The sequence below is a fragment of the Trematomus bernacchii genome, unplaced genomic scaffold (genome assembly GCF_902827165.1).
Source record: "Trematomus bernacchii unplaced genomic scaffold, fTreBer1.1, whole genome shotgun sequence".
Lineage (NCBI taxonomy): Eukaryota > Metazoa > Chordata > Actinopteri > Perciformes > Nototheniidae > Trematomus > Trematomus bernacchii.
In genome coordinates, this window is record NW_022987851.1 from 9,132,663 (window position 1) to 9,142,748 (window position 10,086).

At 37.5% G+C, this 10,086-nt stretch overlaps 1 pseudogene; it reads left to right on the forward strand.

Moving 5' to 3' along the window:
* Positions 1-525: 525 nt before the first annotated feature.
* Positions 526-4,782, forward strand: LOC117468942 (annotated as a pseudogene).
* Positions 4,783-10,086: the final 5,304 nt, after the last annotated feature.

Consider the following 10,086-nt stretch of genomic DNA (forward strand, 5'->3'; position numbering starts at 1 on the left):
TGTGCAAATTTAGGTCACAATGTACCCTATGATTGAGATAAGCAATGATAAGAGAGGGCTTTGTGCCAAAGTCAGTCAAATTATATATGTATATTTCAAACTTTATACACACTACATTATTCAAAAATATAAATAGTAAATAAAATAAACGTACAGAAAATGTATACAGTACATGGATAAAGAGGGTTGCAGTCTAAAATTAAATCAAATGTATGAAAGTGCAGATTACCACCATCTTTTTTACAAGCAATAAAACTGCAGGTGCCGAACAGGTGGATCTGTGCCACTTTATGACAAATATGTAACACTATTAGTATGAGTTAGTTGAGGTTAAAGTAACCAACTGTATCTTTAATAATGATTTTCCTTGTGGGCACAGTAACAACCGTTTCAGTCGAAACATTGTATTTAAGTGTATTTCCAACTCAGAGATTGTTATTTCTATCAAATTGCAACAATTTGCTTATTGTAAGTCCTCGAATCCACGCTGTGGTTCGAAATCCTCCAGTTAGCAGTTCACCTGAACGCATCAGTGACGTAATGACGCAGGCAGAGCTGAAGTACGTCCACTGTGCTGCGTTCACAAGCACCTGGCTGTAGGAGTTCTTGTCCGCCTCTATCTCTGCACCCAAAGCGCGGTGACCCTCTCCTGTCTTTAGTAAGGGGTTTGTGTTTACAGCAGCTTACCGAGAGAGATGGACCGCTGGAGGGGCAGAGTGGCCCTGGTGACCGGGGCCTCGGTGGGGATCGGGGCGGCCATAGCCAAGGAGCTGGTCCGGTGCGGAATGAAAGTGGTGGGCTGTGCCAGGGACGTAGAAAAAATACAGGTACGTTTGCTCTGAACTTAAAAGTGAATTACCGCACTGTCTCGGGGTAGGTAATGAGTTACAGCCCACCTGAGTAGTACACAACACCGCCACACTACAAGCGAAGCTCAAGTTAGCTGTGAGTTAGTTAGCCACACTTCCAAACACTGTGTTGATATAATGTGCTAAAGTGGAAGTATAACTTTAGAGAGACCTGGAAGTGAATTTTGTAGAAAATGCATTTTATCTTTGAACGTCTTTCCACAAGTTGTTTTGCTCCAGCCATTAGATAATAACATAATATGAAAGTTGTTGTTAGTATTATGTAGCCTAGGCTAGGGAGTATGGGGGCGTACACATTTGATAGAAGAAGAAGAATAGGGAGGGATGAAACCCTCTTTAATGGTCACACATGCAGAGCACACAGCACACACAGTGAAATTTGGCCTCTGCTTTTAACCCATCCTAGTACAAGGAGTCTAGTACTAGGAGCAGAGATGTTTTTAAAGAAAGGTTTCTCGTGATCAAGTGATGCGTACAAATACAAGGAACTGGCCTCTTATTTTCCTGTAGGTCTAAAAATAAATAAACATAAACATTCTCATCTGTTTCTAATCTTGCTGCCAACTTGGTGTGTTGGCAGCAAGTGTTTATTTCATTGAAAACCTCCTGTGGCTCAATCAAAAATGAACAAGTTTAATAGGCTACATGGTTTTATAGCTGACTTCATAAAAGTTTTATGAAATAAAACATTGACCTCCATAAACAGAGGTTCTTTCACACAGAAACTTTCTAAATGAGCTGTGGTAGGTCGGGTATCGTGTGGCTTTTGTTTGGGATTTATTATCCCACTTATATGATTTAGAATTGAGATGCATCAAAACCTGGATGACTTTGCACCTGAACAACTTCCTGGTAAACAACCTGTAAAACATGTTCCAGGCTTGGCTCAAGTTTTCCTGAGGCAATATGTTTTCCCACAAAACAACTGCTCTAAAATGCACAACTGTATCATGAAGGAGACATTCAAATTACCATCACATGTAAATACAAAGTAAATCTTTTCTTGCTGTCGCTTTTATGTGTGCAAGGTTTTTCCCTAATCTACAAATAAACAAATGTAGAAAAATAATGTCCAAATAAGATCCCTCTAAATGCCGAGTGAGAAGGTTTTGTGGACAACCGACTTGACTATAACTCAGATTGTCTGACATCTTTTTCTTTTTTTCTTTTAGAACCTGGCAGCTGAGTGTCAAAGCGCAGGCCACAGTGGTGTTTTGGTACCTTTCAAGTGTGACTTGAACAACGAGGAGGAGATTCTGTCCATGTTCGCTGCCATTAAAGATCAGCACAAAGGAGTGGATGTGTGCATCAACAACGCTGGCCTGGCTCACCCAGAGTCGCTGTTACACGGCCAAACCAGCGGCTGGAAGAACATGCTGGATGTAAGTGTTTTTATTGTTTAAAAGAAATGCGGTACATATAATAAAACATGTGTTTCACCTTAACATTGAGTAGTGAATACTAAAAACATATAGAAATGTCTCCGGCAACTCTGAGTTCACTGATTTATAGTTTTCACATTGGCTTAAAACAGGTAAATTCTGTTGGCATCTTGTTTTCCGCTTCTTAACACTAGAGGCCATTATCCGGAAGCTAGTAATGTCTTTACTTGTTAGTTTTCTGCTTGGTGTCTTGCAGGTGAACGTTCTTGCCTTGTGTATCTGCTCCCGTGAAGCGTATCAGTCAATGAAAGAAAGAAATGTTGACGATGGGCAAATCATTAACTTAAACAGGTAAACCTTTATTTATTTCCTTTGACATTTGCAGCAGTGGAATTCCCCTTCAAATGTTAACTAACGTTACTCAATAGAGTTATTACCACAAATACATCACCCATTTTTTAAACTGACTACGGCTGCAACCAACAATTATTTTCAGTACCGATTAATTAGCTAATTATTTTATATAATTTGGTTTGTAAAATGTAATAAAATAGTGAGTCACAATATCCTGAAGCCTAAGGTGACACTTCATATATTTTGCTGTGGTCAACCAGCAGTCCAACACCTAACGTTATTCAGTTCACTATCAAATAAGACAAAGACAATTTTCAAACACAGATACATTTGGTGTTTTTGCTTGAAAAATGACTTTAACAATGAAGATTTAATCCTTTTTTTAAATAGTTGCAGCCCTAAACCTAATAGAGTTTAGTGTCTCACACATTGTCTGGCAATTCTTAGTCAAACGTGGCTTTTTATAGAACGACTTACAAATACATTTTTGGGGACTTTGGAACATTCCCATGTACAAGACTTATATCAGTAAATATAGTTAAGTTGCTGTCCTGGTTAACCCTTTGTATAACTCGTATATCCTCTTCTGTTGCAGCATGAGCGGACATCGTGTAGTCCACAGTACTGATGTACATTTCTACAGCTCCACCAAGTTCGCTGTGACAGCTCTGACCGAGGGCCTGAGGCAGGAGCTGCGTGAGGCCAACACCCACATCAGAGCCACAGTAAGAGATACTCCAAAGTACTTTTTAGTCAGATTTACACATCCAGCCAGTGTTGGGAACGTTCAGAAATGTAATAAGTAATGTCACTATTTGAATGACTTGTTACTTAAGAGATTGTTTTACTTCTCTAACAAATGTTTCAAACTAGGCAAAGCTGAAAGTCCTACCATAAACCTAAACCTCACTTTTATTAAATGTTCCCCATTTAAGTTGAATTAAGATTGGAACAGAGTTCCCTAATGATTGTAATATTTCGAGCTATACATTGTTTACCAAAAATAATATATATGGATGTAACTTATTTTGAATCACCAACAATTTAATTTACTGTTATGATTCCAATAACATTATTTTTGTAATTTAATAACATAACTACATGTTCGTAGCTGTACAGTATTTATGTTAAATGTGTTTAAAAAGTGAAAATACACCATCATTATCTAGAACACTTGAGTCAATTAAAGGTGGGGTATGTCATTTATTTCAGAAACACTTTTTGTTATGTTCCATCGAATGCTCTTAACATCCCGATAGCAATGAATATATTAAATGCTTTGACAATAAATACATAAAAAAATTGTCATCTGTGGAAGCCGTAGCGCTGTAAAAAGCACGACCAATCATTTGGCTAAAATAACTGGATGGCCTACCTGCCTGTCAGCCTTCCATCTGTGCACAAACTTATCTCGTGCCCTCATTGGTCATGTGTGTGTTGGAGGAGGGGCTCTGTAAGGAAGTCTGAAGGAAGGGGCAGATTTTTTCAAATTCTAGCGCACTCGAGCTGGTTTCTCCAAAATTACATACCCCACCTTGAAGTAAATGTGCCAGATTTAACATCATTTTTATCATTTCAGGATTTTCTTTAATAGCTGATGATTTCCTCTTGTTTTTAGTGTATTTCTCCTGGGGTGGTGGAGACAGAATTTGCTCCGAGGCTCTACAGCCAAAATGCTGATAAAGCTGCTGCTTCTTACACAAAATTTAAGGTAGAAATATTATTCCTACATTCCTACAAGTATTGTTTTTATATTTTTTTAGCATATTTATAAATGTTCCACTTGTCTTACAGGCTTTGGAAGCAATAGATGTTGCTAACTCGGTTACATATGTCCTGAGCGCCCCTCCCCATGTGCAGGTACAGTATGTGATTCCATGTCGATCTATTACAGCCTCTATAATGTCTTCTATAATGTTATCACTCATGTTTTTACCTTTGGTCTTTGTCATGTTTTGTTACTTTACCCATAATGGGACTACCTTTATGTCTTTTCTTTCAGATTGGAGACATTCAGATGCGACCTGTGGAGCAGGTGTTGTAGTGCTGTGACAGCTGAGACACATTCTTCATCTCACTGGTTTACTACAATCATTTTATTTGATCATGTAACAGATTGGGTTTGGAAGTTTGTACACTAATTTTGCACTTAATAAAATGTCTGATTTGAAGAATAATGTTGCACTCCAAATTTATTGGCACAGATTTTGATTTTTTGTTTGACAGTAAACCCATATCACAAAGATGCAAGAATAGCAACACGCAGCATAAAACTGTTGTAAAGATAAAATGTCACAAGCATGTGTAACAGTAAAAAACACAGTTTACTGACTTCGATGATCCTCTTACTTTACCTCAAGCGCATCCATCAGGTACACATTTTTTTATACAGTACTATTTTGTTTTTAACCATAAACCTACAAAACAGAATTACCCTTCTTTCAATCTCAGCTGTACTTTCTGTTAAAGGTGGGGTAGATAATTTTGGAGAAACCAGCTCGAGTGCGCTAGAATTTGAAAATACACAACCGGACAAAATCTGCCACTTCCTTATAGAGCCCCTCCTCCAACACACACGAACGCGCACATGACCAATGAGGGCACGATATAAGTTTGTGCCCAGATGGAAGGCTGACAGGCAGGTAGGCCATCCAGTTATTTTAGCCGGGCCAGCTAAAATGATTGGTCGTGCTTTTTACAGTACTACGGCTTCCACAGATGAAATTTTTTTAATGTATTTATTGTCAAAGCATTTAATTTATTCATTGCTATCGGGATGTTAAGAGCATTCCATGGAATATAACAAAAAGTGTTTCTGAAATAAATTACATACCCCACCTTTAAGTGCTAATTTGCAAATATTGGAACGTTATACAATGATGTGACCAGAGTCAACTACACTTGCTCAGCATCAGCATTTTATCATTGTGATTAGTTTAAGAGAACCTTTGTGCCAAGTACAGCACTGTAAAGTTTCTCAATAAATTAATTATTCAATAACAAAGTCTGCCTGAATCATATATTGGATCTATTCTGCATTTATTCACAATCATATTACACTTAGCACAGTCATACATTATACAAACAGACAGCTATGGGCTGGGGTCAGGACATTTCTCTGTTGTAGATAAGGAATGTCCTCCCTAATAGGTGTGGATGTTACAACATTTTTTGGTATCAACATTAATCATTTACTAAATATTTTTCAGCTTATTAAAAGCTGTTTCTATAGGACTTTGTACATTAACCTCGATTACAGAATTTATGCGAAGAGGGTTGCATCACATGTCAACATTCAGGAAGTACTTGGTTGTCTGATAAGGTGCGGTCCCTTTAACACAATTTATCTATTTTTCACAGACAGACTTTTTACAATTCTTATCAGCATGGTTATAATTGTCATAAAAATAAACATAAGTTCCCATACTTCATTCCAACAAGGATTCATAAACGAAATATGATACAAACTTTACATGTTTCTGTGCTTAACTTGACTGTAAATATTGTATGACACTTTATACTTCACTACATGTTAAAACACTTTTACTGCACACCATTTTTCTGACAGCTATAGTAGTTACATTTACGATAAGGATTTGAAATATCCGATTAGTTTATTCAATATAGCGCTTTATTTAATAAGAAACTGCTCAACAGTTAATGACAACATTAATATTGAAACTCTTTTTACATGTTATGCATTACTAATATTATTCCAATAACCTATACATAACATAACACCCTGAATGGTGCCATTTTGTACTTTTACTTTGGATAATTTAAGTACATTTGCCGCCAACAGTTATGTACTTATGCACTTCAGACAGAGGATGTTGATAAATGTGTTGTGTATGGGTGGTGGTGAAGGATTTCCTATTGTATTTTCTGAGATTTAGATATGATCTGCAATAATGCACAAACTTTTCACAGACAGAATGAGGGTGGATTTCAATTGAGCAGCACAACTTGACAAATATCCTTTCAAGATTGTCCACTAGAGGTCACAAGCACAATATTATTACATGCCTGCAGGATGGATATGTCATGGTGGGGCTCAAACCTTTACCTTAACAGCAGAAGTCTGTTGGATTCACATTGAAAAGCTTTGTTGTGGGTGAGTTACTCTGTTGTTTATGCTATAGTGCTAATACAACTAAAACCTATTAAAATAATCTTCAGGACAACTCAGATCAAACTTCATGGGTTCTTTAAAATATGCATTAACCAAATAATCCAGTTCATTTAACCACATAGAGGGGGCATTAACATTAATCATTTTTCTTCCAATACGTCCTCCTTTATTTTCTCTACAACACGATACACATTAGCCTCTTCTTCCATAATATAAAAAAGAAAGAAAGAAGAGGATCAATTGTAAGATTGTTTTCACAGGTGTAATGGAAACCTCTGGAGCATGGAGTCGAAACACAATGAGACACGGGAGAGCTGGAACTCCATGGCAAACACTGAAGGTTTATTTGAAGTTACGGCCGGAGAATTGACAAAGACATTTGCTGTAGCTATGAAGTGACACAGCGTTTGGCCAACCAATTCTGAAGATCTCTCACCCAGTCCCATGAACTTAGCTGGTTCGGAGAGAAGAATCAACATTCTGCATAACAAGATAAAACAGGCAGGTCACTATAACACCTCTATCAGCTGACGCCAACAGCCAGGAATAAGGAGACAAAACACAGAGAGCACCCCAAGGTCGCAAGCCTGTGCTGGGCAGTAGAAACAAAGTTATGGGCCTAGGAAAATATGAGTAAATGCATTATAAGCCACGTTACTAGCACTAGAGAGATGCCAGTGAGTATCCTGCCCAGTCTCGAGTCCGGAGGAAAGCCAAGCTTTGCTGGTAACTGCCAACCAAAACCCACACACCTTTCTGATGGTAATGATCATCCTTTTACCCAAAGCCTTCATTTGTATACACACACACGTTAGAAAAAGCACTTGGCTGGCTGTATCATGACAAGGCTGCAGCTTTTCGCACCCAAACAGAAAATGTGTAACAGAGAAATGGAGGCTAGTCTTCACCGCAATCAGCTGCCAGGAATAGAATAATGATTACTGGGCTTTTATAGGAACCAAACAAATAAGCAAAGTTCCTGTATTGTACTCTTAAAGTTAAGACAATGTTCTTTTTACGTTTTTGTGAGATATTTGCATTAAAATGTATCACATCAATGTTCAACATTTTATATTTAAAATAAATAACTTCTTAAGTCCTTGAATTCCTTTACTCCCGCAAAATTGTTGCCCACATTTGCTGTTATTTAAACCTCCAAATACACTGCAAGAAATAGATTTCTGAACAGTCTAATTGATTTTATTCAATGTCCATTTAATGTTAATCTGCAAAAATCTTTGTTTATTTCCATTTTAAGTTGCTTTAAATTTGTAGGACAGAAAACAAATCGGAGCCTTAAATATTTGCAAAGGTATTTTATTGATGCTTCCTTGCCATTTTGTGTTCTTACTCACTATAAAATGAGCTTGTGAATTATGAATTCAAATCGCTTTTACGGTCTTTGTTTAACTGTTAAGCGAGTCTATATAGATACTTGACTAACTAAACTAACTGTTCTCCACAACCTATTGAAATCATAGAAGCAGGATCCCCATCTGCATGTATTATACTTGATCTGATTGGCTCACTTTGAGCAGAAGCACAACATCTCTCTCCCTCATCCATCAGTGACACACCAGCTCATTTTTACCCACTCTCAATCAATAACTCCTCCTCTGTGTTGGTAAATATAATGTGTTATTGGATTCTTCACCGTCCTAATTGGTTGTCACAGAGTGTGCTGTCCTCTCATTATCTCCCATACTATGGATTGTATATCCCTTTTGTGTGTTTGTTCTGCCTGACCGGAGCGTGCCTCCTAACACATCTCATATATTTCAATGCCTACTCTGCCGTAACGAGTTGGGGTCAAAACCCAAACACAACCTGTGACCAGTGGGCATCCAACCAAAGCGGCATCAGCTGCAATCACATACCCTAGGTTCAGGAAATGTGTGTATATTAAGACTGTATGCTTGTGTTGATCTGTGTAAGTGTGTTAATCATTCTTTATCCATGTATAAATCTGATTTGTACAGATTAACTCAATGTAAGCTACACACATGGACACCTTTGTTGAGTATTTCATTCACGTGCACTGTACATTTAATTGCGAGTAAGGCATAACTATGAATAACAATACATTTCATATAGGGTATTTTGCAAAGCATATTTTGAGTTTTAAATACAGATTCAATTTGAATGCAAATGTGGTGTTAATACAACTTAGAATAAATATAAGCAAACGTGAATCCAAAGACCTTTTAAACTTAGAAATGAGATAGAAAGCTCATGCCACTGTCTCTCCCCTCACACAATAGTCTTATCAAAGATCCAACTGTACTGTAAGTTGCTCTGCCATTTCAGCTTATGATTGAATCTGAATGCCAAGCTCCTTTTGAAAGCTTGGGTATCTTCCAAAAAATCTTTGCTGCAGCATGAACGTCTGCATTGTTACATCGTTTCCCACAGTTTGCAAAATTCACACAAGATAATCTGATGCTGGCCAGAATATCTGAACATTTTTTCTCAGCAGTACATTTCTCTTTCCATGTATTAGATGTGATGAAGATCTATTAGACATGTCACACTTTTCAAGTCATTCAGAATATTTGGTCTTATGCCAAGCATGTGAGAATCAGCTGATCTGGAAGGATTTCAGCCACTGCACTGGGTGTTACAAACCCTGAGTGCTGAGAGGTGAAAGTAAAGTGCAAAGTGAGAACCTAATCTTTGTTGAGAATGTGACCCTGCTTTAAACCACATGGGAGGGAGGTGAGGGGGGGGGGCTATAAATCCCTTTAAACAAAAGAGCACATTGCATAAACTTGCAAGTTCTTCTTGGCATGGTTTCTTTGCCCGCTGTAAGGAAAAAAAGGTTCACAAAAATGTAATCATGCTAAGCAGGTTAGTGCTAAGCCTCTGTTATTTAGATTTCAAACTTTCTTTAATATTTCAAGCTGAGATAACAAGAGAATGGCACACAAGATGATTTTAAAAGGATAATTGAAAATGTTAAAAGGATCATTTTGAGCCTTATATTGCTAGCTTTCTTTCTCTGCTCATTCTGATAATTTCAGATATCTACAAAGTTTAAACTGGAATAAAACATTGACATTGGGGAAAGGACAGTTATTAAGCATAGACATTGTGAGTAATACAGTTATTCACTTTCTTACAGTATTGCATGGAAATATTTAAACTGTGTCTGAATGGTGAATATGAAGCCACATGAAGGCCTGAAACAATGGGAAACAGCTAGCATGGCTTTGTCCGTAAAAAAACTCCTTCAACCAGCACCTCAAAAGCTCATACATTTATGCTATTAAGTCATATCTGACATGTTTCGGTTTTAATGCAGCTGCTGGTGTTAGCTTACATTTTTAGCATCTTGTAGCATGTTTGTACC